We start from the raw sequence: 14,924 nt of genomic DNA on the forward strand, positions 1-14,924 counted from the left end.
ACCCAGGCAACATGTCCCGCTTATGCTCCAACCACACAATGCTGTGTAGGCAGCCTTACCGGCTCCAAATCAAGTTTCAAAAAGCGCTTCCAGGCAACAGTCTTCTAAACGCAGTTACATTTTTACTGCAGCATTCGTGTATTGAAACAAAACGGGGGCATTTTCTCTGTAAAGCAATACGCTATGAACGAATGAAAAAAAAACGAATAGTGTAATACAATATTCTATTGTTCATTAAAACGCAATATACGAAATCGTAACAACAATATTTATTTGTGCAGCCATTCTAGAAAAAAATATGTTGAAAAACTTGTCCGAGCCGAGCGCAATTATTTAAATTTTTTTAAATTTATTTTTTGCTGACTCAACAAGGGAAGAGACATTGCATAGAAGTTTCTGATATGTTGCAACTTTGAAATGAATGGTGCGGTAACTTAATAAAACATAACGATAACATATAACGTTGTTTTTCTTATGCAACTTAAAAGGCATTGCTATGCATGCATTGCTTTATTTTACCTCCGAAAGGCTTTTTGTGAACCAGCGCTGTTCGAACCCCCGGTTCCTGTTTTCTGAAAAGTCTGCCCGAAACTTCCACACGCCGTTCACTTCCTTGAGCTCTCTAGAGCGGGACTCCTTCGGGGTCAACATCCCTCCCTCTAACGCCAGGCAGCAGCTCCATAGCAGAGAGAAGAAAATAAACTTCCAGTCCCTACCCATCGTCTATCAGCTACTTAGGAAGAGCTACCTCCACTCATAGCGTGATTCTGTAGAGAATTGTGAAATCACCTGACAGCCAGTCACATGATAGGAAATGGAGCGCACTGCTACCCAAATCTTCCAAAGAAGACATATGTAAAACTTATTTTTTGTGCATATATATATATATATATATATATATATATATATATATATATATATATATATATATATATATATATATATATATATAATACAGAAGTGTTGAGTAGTTTTAGTTGCCGCAATGCTGTCAGAAGTGCTACGGGAAAATAAAAAAATAAAAAATCCTTGGCGATTTTGCAAGCTTGAGAACTGATACACGTCTGTGGTTATTATTGGTAGTGGTAGTAATATTTACTGTGGCAGAGTGATTTTAATTGTATGTAAAAATTATTTTTTTGACCATATTAAGTGCCATTACAACTAATGACCACCAGGAGGCAGCAGAGACCAATACTTACTATGGTCACTCCCCCTACCCCCGGAGCTACATAGTTATTGTTGATATGAAATATTATTTTATTTCAGATTAAATCATTTTTCATATGGGAAAGTACTAATAGAGGTCTGTATATAACATAATAGCATAGACAATTGTATACAAAAATGGAATACATGCAGTAAAAAAAATATACAAAAAAAAATGGAAAACTTTATTTTTTTTTTTATGTCGGATAAATGCAAAACGAACTAGGGAGAATGTATGTGCTTTATATTTCCACTGGGGATGTGTCAGTAAGAAAAAAATACTACTGCAAATTGTGAAACTCTAATGCAAAACCTGTTTCTAAAAAATACCACCCATTCCTTTCAAACTGCTCCTAATATGACTTGGATACAGGGCCAGTTGTCTCCTATTTGCACTGTATTGAGGGCAGACACGTTTGCTGTCCTGCCCATCATAACTGAAAGCCACTCCTCTTTAAATGATTACAGTACACAGGGATGTCATTCGCTTAACACATTTACAAACGTGTGTGTGCCGCTTACTGCATTTTCTTTATGCACAGGATGTATTAAATATGTGTGGCGTTCTAGCTCAGTAAGGCTTTTAAAACTATTCCATATTGAGGGTGAAAAGCCTGTATTCTTTCCAAAATGAAAAAGAAAATGCACAAATTCAAAATGTTTTATTGTGAATTTGTAAATATTTAACAAAGTGCATTAACAGATCTGTTGAATTATAAATGGCCTGGCCAGGAACAGAGCTCGGTTGTTTTGTAAGATACCACTATGGCCAAAGGTTTTGCATTCCCCTAGTTAATCTGTGTTCCCTCTGCTCAGTGCTAACAGCCTCTTTTGCACACTAAGTGAGTTATTTCCAAATCTGGAAGACTTGCCTTGAGTAAGTCTCTGCTGACAAAGCTCCAGAACTAAAAACTTTACAATGAATATTTAAGTTGAGTAACAAAAATAAAGCACATTTCAAACTTTTTTTTAAGTTTAAGTGAGCACAGTCGCTGAAAGCGCACTGTTTTGAAAACAGCCTCCTGTGGGCGATATTACTTGGCAAGAGCATTAGAAGTTACTCGGTATAAATCTTTTGTGTCGTGGCGCCTGGCTCCGGTAAGTAATGCTTGACTCTCTGCTGCTTCACAGGCCTCGTATGTAGATGTGATTTGTGTGAACAGCTACTTCTCTTGGTACCACGACCCGGGACACCTGGAGGTCATTCAGATCTAGCTGAACACTCAGTTTGAGGATTGGTACAAGAAGTATCAGAAACCGATCATTCAGAGCGAATACGGGGCTGACGTCGTCCCGGGGTTACACAGCGTGAGTAACAGTTTGCTCTTACAGCCTTTGCCGCTGCCTGTAAATTCAGTGTGAGGGTGGAGTTTGTTACAGCCAGCTCCTTGATTAGAATGCGTAATGCATTCTTCCATAGTCTAGACGTCTGTGCACTCTTACATTATCAGGGAATCAAACAGTCCAGTTTGCCAAAGGGTACATTTACTGGATACATTTTTACAAAACACCTATTGTTCTTCTACTCTTATCTGGTGCTCATTTCTGGGGTATTGAATATTTGTATGCAATGCAATTATTAAGAAGTGTCACCCACACCACAGGCTTGGCACTGCCGTTTCCACGCCTACAATCTCTCTCTCGCTATATCTTTTAGAACCCTGTATTTAGAATAGAACCCTGATAAGAGGGCATTGCCTGGCTGTGAAAGACAAGTGCTTACTGCACAGCTATTTCCAAAAGAGCTGCATCACCCGGTATAATTAATTCATTGTGCTTCACAAAATCGAAACCTGTTGAATAATGTTATATTAACATATTGAATTACATACCGCTTTGTAGTTTTCCATATACTTAATGAAAAACTGTACTACTACTACATCTTCTGAAGGCTTTGGGGGAGAAAAACAACCTATTTGTGGCGTCCTGCAGCTGCTCCAGCAGTATACAGTACAGAGACCTATTAGGAGTTACAGCTTTTTAAAAATGCATGGTGTGCCTCCCTTGTGTATTGTTGAGGGCTTTATGTAACCTGTGAAAGGCAAGCACACTTTAGTTAAAACATGTACCACATTGGGGGCTATTAATAATTGACATTAGAGTTTAATAGGAATTGAGGGGTAGCTGACAACACACTTTGTCAGGGGTCACTTGTCTTATTTCGTATTGCGGATGTGACATCACGCCTTAGCGTTTACGTTCACTGACCAAGCGAACTTCAATAGGATAATCTGACCATGGCAAAGCCCTTCTGAAGGAGACCTTGTCATCTCAGCCTTATTTCAAATGAGATCCCTTATCTACAGCAAAACCCCCACATAATTCTTCTCTTCTCTTTTAAAACCCACTTGTGCATAATAAAAGCTCTATAAAGATATATGCCAAGCAATGTATAATCAATACTTTAAGCGCAGCACAGAAACAAGGACCAGAGGACACGACTGGAAATGAAGTGGAGACACAGACTTAGGACAGAGGGTAGGAGACACTTCTATGCACAGAGTGGGAGAATATGGAATGGGTTACCTAGTCATGTTGTTGATGCTGAATCACTGGCCGCCTTTAAATCCCAGTTGGACAAAGTTTGAGAGAAATCAACTTCTATGAACTGGACAAGCACTGATGGGCTAAATGGCCTCCTCTCATTCGTAAATGTTCTTATGTTCTTCTGCTTCATGAGACACCTCTAAAAGATAATGGTTAGCTAGACATGGGCACGGTAAGGTACACAGAAAGTTAATTTTTGTAATGGTAATGCATGATTTATTTATTTTAATAAGGTCAAGAATGATGCTATCATCTTAACTGAGATATATAAATTAAATCAAGGACCATTTTCAACACAGTTTACTTAGGGGATGTGGTGAATCCATCTTTTAAAGCTGTTTCAGGTATGCTCAGAACAGTCTTGTATTGTCATTTATACAGTAAAGTGTCTTCTTTCATTTTCTAGACTTTATTGCTGGGGTGAAGGTAATGAAGATAATGTGGCCGACAGGGCATCTGCGGGTCTGCTTTAGAAGCCACTCAGATCTGTGTTGTCCTCCGGCACTATGGGTCTAGTGGCTTCGCTTTTGACCTGCAGTGCGAAAAAAGCCGGATTGCCAGGACACGTTTGGGAGGACGTGTGTGTCTGCCACCGGTTCACCCAGCGGTGAACCGGGATAAAAATAATAATTGGGCATTCCAAATTGGGGAGTTGTAAAGAATAGCGAGGTATGGTAATGTGCTTTACCATACCACAATGCTTACCTATGCTTCACTATGCTTTGTTACGCTATGCTTTTACTATGGGAAACTTTTATAAAGGCTGCTTTGAGGCTTCTGTTTCCCACAGTCCTGGTCACTTTAGCCATCTATACTATACACTTTTTAAGTTCCTATGTTTGTGTTTTACTATCTAATGATAGGGGAGACCTTGTTGACTGCACAGTTTGTTTACATTCCTCAAAGTTACAGCTTCCTCCCTTGTTGGAATCTGCCTTCTAGTATGTCACCAAACAGGCATTCTCCTGCTAGCACTTGCAATCATAGGAGGTTAGAAATTATGTTTTCAAGCTCTATTACAGCTGAGGAAGCAGCATGGAAAATAAAACTGGGGGCTGGGGTCAGTTACATAAGGCCTAGAGCTTGCATTTAACTGTTTAAGGGTTAGCTTTAAAAAGAGTAAAAGAAAAAGGAATCTGCATTTTAAGGGGCAAGGGTATGGGTTACTGAAGTCAAACGTGCTCAAGTAGTTTAATATTGAACGATAAAGTGTTGCCTCACTGGTATTGAATAATATATAGTGTTTAAATCTATTAAATGCAAACCTTTATCATCTATACAACAAGTTCTGGGACAGGTTTGTATTTCCTTAGGGATCCTTGGCGTTGTAGTTTGCATTGATCTCAATGGGATTTGGTTTGTAAGGCCAAAGAAAGTCAAAGGCTACTGTTACATTTACACTCGGCCTACTGCCAAACAAGTTTTCCAAGATCTATCTGCGATAACACAGCAGGTAAAATATCTGAAAAGAACATACAAATGTGTATTTCTTATAGGGTAGACTGTATGTTTGATGTTACCAGGTTATATTGACTTTCCTCTAAGCTCAAGAATACATTTACACAACCCTGTTTAAAAACATACTGGGAAAGTAAAAACTGATTTATCATTAAGAAGTACGAATAGATTTACAGCGTACTGTATAAGCCTATGTTTTATATGCCATAAATGTTATATTAAAAATAGGATTGTTACAGAGTAATGATTAAACATGTAAAGGCATTTACCTTTCATAAGACAGAGTTTGGCTGACTATATAGTTTACAATAGGGAGCGAGGGAAAACAAGTGTTTCCAGTTTGCATTGTATTTGAAAGGTTTTTTCATACTGTCACAGCCAAGTTTGGTTTGTTTATACAGTTTCATTTTCAATACATTGTACTGTAGAATTGTAGTAATCTGTATACAAACAGGGATTATAATAATGCTATCTGAGCCTTTTATACACAGTAATACACATGCACTCTAAATAGATACAGTATATATATATATATATATATATATATATATATATATAATATATATATATATATATATATATATATATATATGAACTAGATATTTATACATCGGTATCTATTGTCAGAATGAAAGGTAAATCACCTCACATTGTTAATGTTTAATGCGACAGTATAATTATTATTAGTAACGTAGGAAATTACAACACAGTCATTTATCCATTATTTGGTTATATTGTGCTCTTTCATAAAACAGCTTTAGGTTGTTTGAGGGAAGATAGAAAACCTCCATCTTCTAAACCTTCTAAACACACAGTAAATCAGTTAGTTCTGCATGAACATGTTGAGCAGCTGCTTCACCAGTGTGCTTGGGCAGTCCTTTATAGGATATAGTGACAGTTCTGTAACCCCGCTTTTCATTTATGTAGACAATAAGGCCTTTTATAGTTTTAGCCACCCCAGAGCAGAACTATCTAATAAACGATAAACTATATTTGTATTAAATGTGACTATATTTGCATTTCTTATTTGCAATTGGCAACCAACTTTACCTTCCCACTTGAGACTTACATTTACAGTAGCTGATTGAACATACAATATAGTCACATTTAATTCAAATGTAGTTTATCTCTTATTAGATAGTTTTGTTTGTCCTGGGGTAGCTAAAACTATAGAAAGCATTGTTCCATCATTACACAGACACAGACTATTATACTATAAATATAATTGAAGGGTGGTTAAAAGGAAAGGTTATTGATCTGATATAATTTACTGTTTTGCAAGACAGAACTCAGGATTTCCATCAGTACAAGCTGAAAAAGCAATAGGCAACCAGCTTCACAGCCACAGTTTATTCATTAACAAAATGAAATATACACGCCTGTTATTTATTAAACACATTTGAATAGTCTGAGTGTAAACATATCAGTTAGATATAGATCGTAAACCAACAGGCATACAGTTATATACTGCTTCATATAAATCACTTATTTTAATGCCTAGATGTCAACATAATATAAAAATAATGTTGGATTATTATTGCAGACTGCCTTGAAGAGCAACAGGCCAAGTGCAACAAAGATGGTTCAGGTCACATAAGAAGAGTAAAAAGCTTCAGCTTGCAGACCTCAACATCTTCACTTTGTGATCCTCTGCTTCATGAGCGTGGTGTTAACTCAAAGAGCAAGGCAGAAGACAGCTCAACCCAGGCTGCTAAAACTACTTACGGGCAAAAACAGACACACGTGAATATTCTTTCAGGCCAGCAGTGTCACAGTATGAACTCAACAGAGACTTTGCTGTGTGGTTATTAGATCTGCAGGCTTTCAATACAGTAACAACCACAGGCTTCCGTTTTTTTAGAAGTATTTTCCAAATATTATTAATAATATATTATACAGCTCTCAGTTACTTAACTACACCCTTAATTGAACTGAGACATTTGCTTAATTAGACCCTTGTAATTGTTTTCAGCTCTTAAACAGTTGCAGAGTTCAAGTTACTTATAATATGTTATAGCTAAAACCAGCAAACTCAGGTGACCAAGGTTTTATTGCATTCATGTAGAGGGGGTGGAGGTGGGGGTGTCTGGCAACACTGGCCAGTATTGCACTATGGTAAATGCTTAGTTAAAGCTGGTCCAATGTATTAGTAGTTGGAGTGGTTCACAGTAAAAACACCTGCCATAAAACTGTCAATAGAGAGTCTGGACACTAGTGGCAGCCTGGATAAGTGTTACTGACAAACCCTCAAAGAGTACCGCCTCTAATCCCTTCAGGGGTTGGAAATCTGCTATGAAGTCTCCTTTGAAACTGTTCCTCGCAAACATCTTGGACAGCACACCTGCCAAGCAAGCTCCTAGTATCAGCCCTCAGTCAAGGTCTGTCAGAGCTGCTTGTCTTGGGATGACTTTTACGAAAACTTGAGAGGGGCAGCCCACTAATACAAAAATGTGGAGAGGGTAAGTTTTCTATTTTTTTGTCTGTACTGTACTGTAGCAGTGTGTTGCATTTTCTCAAAGAATGATTAGGGACTGATTGTTTAGTTTTTACCCGTGGGACCCATGCTCGTGTGTGTGTGTGTGTGTGTGTGTGTGTGTGTGTGTGTGTGTGTGTGTGTGTGTGTGTGTGTGTTTAATCCACATTTGCGATAATTAGACCCTGTGTGAAAAGTTCAGTCTCACAGTAAAGAGAATTTGGCATGGGAAAGACGAGCCAGGCTTTTCAGCAATGGGTCAGCTGAAATAATTCAAATACTGAGCTTAAGATTTAAATCAGTTCTTAATGAGGGTTAGGGTAGGGTCTCGAGAACAAGCAATGACTGGCTCTAAGAGAGCATTTCATGTGTTTGAAAGAATGTAGCACAGTTTTACATTGGCCCGTCTCTCTGAGCCTGGCCCATCTTTCTACACCTATGCCGAGAATTTAAAGGTTTTAAAACCTAAATCACACTGAGAACTTGATAGCTGCAATAATCTATGTATAGAAATATAGATCAGGGAGTGCTGGTATAATTGCATTGTTACGTGTTCTATGGAGCTCTGGAGAATAATAAAGTGTCAGATAGAGGAATGAAACATCTTACTCCTTCACATGAAAGCACTGCTGCTCTTCTCTTTATTGCCTGCCTGTCCCAGATACTAAATCAAATGTTACATTGTTTATTACACCAGATCTTCCTAACATCTATACTGGAGTCACGACAGCAGTGAGAAAGATAGAAGATAAAGTTACTTGGTAAATATATTGCCTCTTGTCAGGTCATTTTTTTGTGTGTTTGTTTGTCTAAACCAATTTCCATACAGTACATAATTAACCTGAAAGCAGACAATTTTCTTCAACCCTTTTTGAGAAACAATAAAATGTTCCCAGCCTTTATTATAACTACAGTTGCCAGACTTACCAGCAATGCCAAAAAAACTAATCACGTCTTGGGTTGCAGTGATAATGCTTTAAAAAATAGATATAATTTTAAAGCAGTGTTCATCATTGACAACTCCAAGCAGCATTTCTCTATGGAAATCCTGTTGTGTGTTCGAGCCAGCTAGCATATCAGTGTATTGTCAGGGAACTCACTGCTCACTTAGTAGACCATAGCAAATAGAAATACTCCCGACGGGAATGAAGGAAGAGCTCAGAGCTCGTCACACAGTCCTCTACACAGTGAGCTGCACTTCATGTGAACATCATTTATAAAAACATTTTACAGTGTACATGCATGGAAAAGCTGAGACTCAAAGAGAAAAAAAAAATGCATTTTTTAAAAATGTTAGAGTTGGTGTGAAAACTGTAAGTTTTAGAGAAGTCTGTATTTGCAAGCACAGTCCACAGGACGACAAAAACAATCGCTTGGTTGATGACAAAGGCATCACAGTACAGCCTGTGTGATCATAATTTCCTACTTCCAGTTTCTGAAGCAAAAAAGAGACACCGTACACATGACATATTAACTCATTCAAAATCGCAAAAACTATGTGTTGCTGTTTCTTTAACTGTGTGATTCTGTCATATGCCCTGGATGTTGTACTTCATGTATAGACAAGTTATACACACCCTTGGTAGAGATGGATTGATTTCTGTCAAATGATTTATAATGTATGTTCTACGCATGGGAAGACATCTGTATACTGGAGAACAATTTCTACAAAAAATGAATAGTTATTAGTTTTAGATACCATTCTGTATATTTAGTTGCTGTTGCTCTATATCAGTTTATATGATGTTGTCACAAGAGCTTTGCCTGTTGTTAACAGAACTGCTTACAACTGTGACAGCGTGAAACACTAAGGGTCGTAAACACAAAACTATTTTTCAAGGAATGTTTTTTTTTTAAGGACTTTCCTTTGAAGAGTGTTTAGAAACAATCTCTTCGATTACACAGTGCTTACAAAAAAAAAAACCCGAGGATAAACCCTGTCTAAAACAGTTGAAAAAAAGGGTTTCATGAATTTGAAAGAACTTGAAAACTTGATTGGATTAATGGCTTTAAAATATCACTCCAAAAAAAAAAAAAAATCCTAAATCGGTCCTTAAATTTTTGTGACTAGAGATCTGAAAGATTAATTTACAACTGACTACCAACCAATGGCAAGGTGATGAAAGGTCAGTGTTCCCTTTTTGGAAATCAGCACATTAATGAATGAATTTAACGCCTGTCAATGAATACTTCTTAAAGGTAATTACTTGAGTATGCCACACCCCTACCAGCCATGTTGCCAAGCTACAGGAAAGCCTGCATGAATCAAAAGATGTTTTACCTAAACCGTCCGCTTTGTAAAAGCTAACAAGAGTCCTCCTGGTGTAGGGATTGACATTCTCACAGAACTCATGCATGCTTGTTTTGTCTCTGCTCTGATTGAAATTATTGTGACGCCATTATGACTCATGGGACGCCATTATAGTCAACAAAACAAGCACAACAATCATAATAAAAGGAGAAAACAGGAAGCCTGTAATAGTATTGGGAAGTGGAGATTGGTAATCCAGGGTTCCCAGTTAGCTGTGGCATTAAAAATTTGATCTCTCTCGGAGCCGTCTCTAAATATAGATTTGTTGATAAACTGGACTACAAAGCTAATGGCTTTTTTTCCACCTTAATTGATCTCTTAAAGCAAACACGCCCATTAGAGTAAAGACTTCCATACTCGAAGATGCTATCTATGTACGAGTGAATAATCTGCCAGTTAATACAACTTTAAAGCAAAATATCTTTGATATCCACGACAGGCTGTCTGACTTGAAGTTAATGGGCCGTCAATATTTGAGCATGCTTTCCCTGCAGAGGAAAAGCAATCAGGCTCACTTATCCAGAGAATGTGGGGTTGTGATTGTTTTTGACCTGCTCACAGGTTTCACTTCCGTTCAGTGTGTAATGTTATAGTTTACTTATAAAAGCCAAGCCGGTTTGGTTTGGTTTCATGAGGCGATGTTGTAGTTTTGGTAATCAGGCTGCATGCAGCAATGTATGGTATAACAACACATTACAGGAGCTGCCACAATTATCCTAGTTGGATAAAGTGTCTCCCTCTTCCTCAGTGTGGATAGGAAATGATCACAGATATAGCAACTGTTTACTGTTTACAGACTCTCTATCAAGTGTTCCCCTTTTTTTTCTTTTAAAATCAGATGTTACATCTATACTGTTTTATTCTGTAATAAATCATTTATAATGAATGTGCAGTCCTGCCTTTTCTCTTCTTGCTAAAGTACCAAGCCTGCATAATAGATCTAGTTACATTGTATATTTATATCACTCTCTTAAAACTAACACATGATTTTTATACCTTATAACAAAGCATCCAATATAAAAGAGATATTAAATTGTAAATACATGCTTACCTTCCAGTATATGGAAGTGCAGTGTAGGATATATTGAAAAATAAGAACTGTCTTCAAAAGGCAGAGACTCCTGAATGTGACCAAACAGCAATTGGTTTTTCAGAGACCCTCAGAGCATGGATCACGTCAGCTTGTGAGATCAAGATCAATGCTACTGAATGGGGTCTTGCTCTGGGCTAATATAGGATTTTCCCTGCATTGAATACATGAGGAGTCCTAATTAAATCTGATCATCATTTTGCCTTGACAGTTCTTATCTTTGAGTTAATTATATATTCTAGAAGGATCCAGCCAGCTCTTTTTAAACCATTCAAAAGTAATTGGATATAACTCCTTTAAAAATATTGGAACATTATTATTATTATTATTATTATTATTATTATTATTATTATTATTATTATTATTATTATTATTATTTCTTAGCAGACACCCTTACCTAGGGCAACTTACAGTTTTATACAAAAAAATACATATCAAGAATTACAGTACAATTAAGAGCAAGATACAAAATACAATGACTTCAGTCCTAATAAGAGCAAATACAAAACACAGTACGATTTGATATCATGGTTCTCATTTTCAACCCCTCCTTTCTCTAAAAGGTAGGTGAACCAAAGTTCACAGGATCCTTGCTATAATACACTGAAATCCTGGAGATGTTTTTTCCATTAGTTTACATCTACGGTGTTCTGCGAAATCTGCTCTAAAATCTTGAGAAGCATCAGGGAAGTAAACACCCCATCCCTCCACCCTTTCAATTGGTCTGCCATGTGAGCAGCAGGCTTGTTTACTGGCCTCGATATTTTTGGAGTGAAAGCAATACAATAGGATTCTGTTAATAACAGCTGTGCATTGCCAGCAAAACAAAAGGCAAATTGATCCAAAGTTACAGATCACTAGATGCCACTGGATCTTACAGTACTGCTGTGGCAGACGACCTGAACTAAAGAGCATCTTCTGAACTCAGATAAAAGTACCTTATTTCAGTAAATGTAATATGAATTACTCAGAACTTAATGACATGAGCTAGGACAGGTTAAAATAATGAAATCCCTTCAGCCTAGAAAAGAGAAGGGAAAGAGGGGACCTGATTGAAGTCTTTAAAATCATACATGGTCTAGATAAAGTCAACCCAAGACACGACTTCAAATGCAGCACAGAGAGAAGAACAAGAGGGCATACATGGAAGCTGATTAAAAGTGAGTTTAGAACAGAAGATAGGAAGTTCTTGTTTACAGTGTTATAAATGCATGGAATAGCCGACCAGGTGAAGTAGTGGGATCTAAAACACTGGCAACTTTAAAAAAGACAAGATTCTGTGCTTTGAAATGCGTTCCCGCAGCAGGGTGAATGGTGTGCTAACAAGGGACAAGCCTTGTTGGACTGAATGGGCTTTTCTCCTTCTAAGAACCATTCATACAGATTGAAAACATCACTAAATGGACATGATAATTACATTTGGAGCTTTGCATACTAATCAGTCCAACTGATTAGACTTTTTCTTTCTACTGTAGATGTTGTGAGCTTGAATAACTTTCATTAGATGGACCAAACACAAACCCTGACCACATCTGCAAAGGTAAGATGAATCAATTGGGGAGATATGCTGTGGCTAATCAATAAAAACCCAAAATAGGAACACCTGCTATAACACCGTCAATAGAGAGTTGGAAACCATTTTGACAGTGTAGAGTCTGATTAGATTGGCCTGGATTGACAGATGACATTCCATTATGATTACTGCCTCTAATTCCTTCTGGGGAGTTGGGTATTGACATTTATAGCAAACTGATTTCTCCAGACTGGCGCATCTATATAATATAGCCTCTATAACTGACTATGGACTTGTATGGAAGGATATATTTTACAAAATAAGTATTGCACACTTATCAGCCATTGCAGTGAACTTTTGCATGCATCTGGGCAGTGCAGTACATGAAGGGAACACTCTTTATCTGAACTCTGTACGGTTTTCAGTTTGAATACGTTTTTAACACACAGCCTCAATATGGATTCCCCCTGATGTACTTTATCTGAGAACCTCCGACATCTTCAGCTTTTGGAGTCCTTGCTCTTCAAACATTTTAATGGCTTGCATTTTTAAAACCTTGCCTTTTAGGTGACCTTACAAGAATCTGGGGGATTCATTTACAGTACCTGACCCCCCCAGAGGCCAATCAAATAATAATATACGGAAATGCGTGATGTCATCTCTGGAAACAATACAATGCAATGTGTGCTTACACAGGGCCTTCACATCCCCTTTCGATACAGTGAGAGCATCTGAACCTCCAGCTGAGCTGATCCACAGAACTCTAATCTTAAAAAGGACAACATCTCTTCCTATGGGACTTCCGCAGCTGGAACAGTTGCAGCCATAGAGATTATCTTGTGGAGATAATCAGGGCCAAGTCTTTGCAGAGCTTAGGGTCAGCGGCAGGACTCTGTGTTCGACGTGGAATCATTTGACCACCAGCTATTGTGTCTGTGATGCGTTCTTAATTTGTAACTACGGTAAAGGGAAACAGGAAACTATATATTGCTGGTAAACGACTGGCTTTGTTTTTTATGATGTTCACAATCTTTCAGAGCTATGCGGCTCCTGTGTTAGTCAACCAAAACTATAAAACTTTTAATGACGGTATGTGTTGTAATACGGTGGCAGGTTGGAGGCCTGCTCCTGTAAATACAATATTTGTGTTGGGTTGGTAAATTAAATAGAGTTTGGTTTGTAAATAAAAACTTTTGTAAAAACAAAGTGTGTGCTGGATGGCAGGGCTGGGCGGTCAGACCTCCCTGCTTGTCTAATTGAAACCCAACGGGCAGCCGTTGATCAGGTGTCAAGTGCATATTTGATGGCTCATTAACACTGGTCACCTGCCTTTAAAAAGAGGCTGAAAATCCAGTTTTGTGGTTCTTCTTTGTTCTGTGCTGTTCTTGTCACTGTTTGGCTCTTTGGCTGCATAGTATGGAGGTGAAGGAGGAGAACCCTCACGACAGGGTGTGGAACCAAGGTGAGCTTCAGCACGATCACTGCGTATTTAACTGGGATCCTGGACTTTATGATATGGGCTATTTCAGGGGATTTTGTAATCCTACCAGAGTTTATTTAGTTAATGTTAGGAAGAAGGTTCCTAGTGTGGGACCTCCCTGTACAGCGGGAGTAGCACACAGCCCAAGATTGGCTGCTTTTTATTTCTTTGCTGTTTTTTTAACTGTGTTATGAATAAGTTGTTGTGCATTGAATCAGTGAATTGGTCTGAAAAAAAGGCTCTCACCCTATAATTTACATGCCGATCAAGGTCATTAACCTTATACTGCCGGATCATAGATAAGACTGATGCAGCTTGTACATAGTCACACATTTTTACTTAGGGAGGGGACGGGACGACAGAACATTCTCTTAACCTTTTAGTAGCTGCCCCGGGGACACTAGGATGAATCAAGAATATCATGTACTTTATCTGCAGGTGCTAAGACAGTGGATCTATAGAATACAATGCTTCCTTGTACTTTACAGTTCCATACATTTTCAAAAACATCAATACATTCAAAGATCATTTTGCAAGGCCAAATTTACAGAACCTTTATTCTGCTGTGATTTTAATATTTAACATTTTTGTTAATGATGAAGTACTACATGGTATCACTAAAGTGGACTTGCATTTGCATAAAGAACAAAATACAAATGAACTTTTAGTAAGCTATGAATAATCACTGTTTGTGGTAAAGAAGGGTTTGAAGGGTTTTACATGGTAACTAAACGAAATACATTCCATACACAACCCTGTCTTAAAACAGGCTAACACAAATAGCTTTTCTAAATGTTATCTTCAAGTATTGTACGTGTTTTTCATTTTTTATATATAAAAATA

The 14,924-nt window shown here is 37.7% G+C and overlaps 1 long non-coding RNA gene across 1 annotated transcript; it reads left to right on the forward strand.

The window, feature by feature from the left end:
- The first annotated feature begins 7,353 nt into the window (after nucleotides 1-7,353).
- LOC121305111 lies at nucleotides 7,354-12,628 on the forward strand. The gene is made up of 3 exons (XR_005948035.1): nucleotides 7,354-7,673; nucleotides 8,385-8,448; nucleotides 12,564-12,628. It is a non-coding gene; the product is annotated as an uncharacterized LOC121305111 (long non-coding RNA).
- Nucleotides 12,629-14,924: the final 2,296 nt, after the last annotated feature.

Source organism: Polyodon spathula, chromosome 41 (assembly GCF_017654505.1).
Source record: "Polyodon spathula isolate WHYD16114869_AA chromosome 41, ASM1765450v1, whole genome shotgun sequence".
NCBI lineage: Eukaryota > Metazoa > Chordata > Actinopteri > Acipenseriformes > Polyodontidae > Polyodon > Polyodon spathula.